We start from the raw sequence: 2,040 nt of genomic DNA, 5'->3' as shown, positions 1-2,040 counted from the left end.
ACACTAGTGCTCCCTGACAGGAGAAGTGCATCTGGAGAGGTAAGGCACATTTAAACATGCCTATTGTGTGTTTATTTAAAACGAAAAATTCAAGCAGGTTTTGAACACTAGATTCAATTTTATCATTATGTGAGGCAAGCTTTCATATCCAACAAACTATATATCTGGAAAAATGTTTTTGTTTAAATTGATGGAGCTGAGCTGTTCTGGTCTTTCAAATCATTTTTCCTATGTGGAAAGTACATTTTTAAGTGACTGTTAGAGTTTGGCAATGAATGCAAATAGTTGATAGAGATTAGGGAAACATTGTGGTCTTACATTGACACTAACTCTTGTCAGTAAATGTAAATCCATATTTTGTATTAGTTGCTTGTGAAGGACATTTGTAGCAGACTAAGAGTTTCATGACAATTGTGGCGTGTTTGCAGAATATTTGACACACATATATACTGCACTGTATGATTTCTATGGTTTTGCAACGTATGGTGTTGAATCCATTGGCTGGTGTATGGCTTTACATTGGAGGTGTAATTCTTTGTTGTTTTAATGACACTCTTCTATTTTATGGGTTGACCTGGGCATGGTTGAACTTCAACAGTGATTTTATAATGTTACAAGTAATTTCTAGTTGATGAATTTTGTCACTAGTTTGAAAAGCCTAATTCTCATTCTGACTTCTCTTATATACAGTTTTGACTTTTGGCACTGTTTGCTGTTTTCCACTTCTTGCAAGCCATGATGTGATTGATGCTTTTTGGTCTTTATTTTACAATGTCAAGATATTTTTTCCATTACATTATTGTTTTTCTTTTCATACTGTCTTCATATTTTATATTTTTACATTTACATCTACATTTTTATACATGTAGGATATTTAAAAACTGTGGATGTTAAAAGGGTGTAGTTACAGTTCAGTTATAGTGCCCTTATTTGAGAGGAATCCTATTTCCAATAAAGGAGAGCTGACTGACTGCAGATACATGAGGGTGCTGCATCAGAGGTATCACTATATGCACATTGTACTCAGCCATACATAGTACATACTGAAAACTAAAGTATCTTGTTTAAATGGGTACAATGTGGCAGCGTGGCCAAATAAATTATGCTGGAGTTTATGGTGCACAATTGTACAATGAACCTGAAATAGAATTATCATACTTTAACTAAGTATAGCTAGATTCAGCTGCAGTTAAGTTGTAATCGCTGTCCATGGTGCTGAACGTGTTTGGTCTTATTATCCAGTGTTTGTTCATCAAATACCATAAATATTAAATAACAAAATGAATATTCTGTGTGAAATAATTCATACAAGTTTATTGAAGGTAATATATAACATTTGAAAATGATCTGCATAATCCTCAGAACGTTTTGAAAAGCATTTGTGTTCTAGCTTTATTTGAAGGAAATGTTTTATTTAGTTTACTGAAGAGTCCACCTACTCCTCTTCTCTTTCCAGTTACTCGACTATGTTTGGTCAGAGATTTGCGTAGCTACGAAACGATTTACCGTTCACGAAGGTGCTACAAACCTTTTGACTTGTCTGAAGCGAGATGTTTGGTCGCATGGTGTCAGTGTAATGTAAAAAATCAGCAATACATGAGCTTGTCGTCATTCCATTTTGGTTCCTCCTCTTGAGAGCATTTTCCCTTCCATATTAGTCCAGCCTTTTCTGTGCTTACTGTTGCCTTCGTGAATACCCTGCTTGCCAGTATTTCTGGCTATGTAGGCAAAGGGTAAATATTTACATACAGGAAGGTGTTGGATTCTGTTTTTTTTTTTTTTTACAACGCATTTACAGCTCCTGTGATGGATTAATGATTTCTCGGGTTAAACTATGGAACAAAGAAGATGCAAGACGCGAAGGGCGAGGGGATATTTGGTCGGCTGTGTGGTTGCTGTGCTTTTGTGGAGCGTGGCCTCGGCGCAAATACGATATTCAATTTCTGAGGAAGTTAACGAAGGAACTGTGGTTGGAAATATAGCAAAAGATCTGGGATTAGATAAAAGCACACTGAAAGAAAGAAAGTATCGGATTGTTTC

Source organism: Morone saxatilis, unplaced genomic scaffold (genome assembly GCF_004916995.1).
Source record: "Morone saxatilis isolate NCDOM2014 unplaced genomic scaffold, NCSU_SB_2.0 Contig22, whole genome shotgun sequence".
NCBI classification, from domain to species: domain Eukaryota; kingdom Metazoa; phylum Chordata; class Actinopteri; family Moronidae; genus Morone; species Morone saxatilis.
This window is presented reverse-complemented; position numbering follows the sequence as displayed.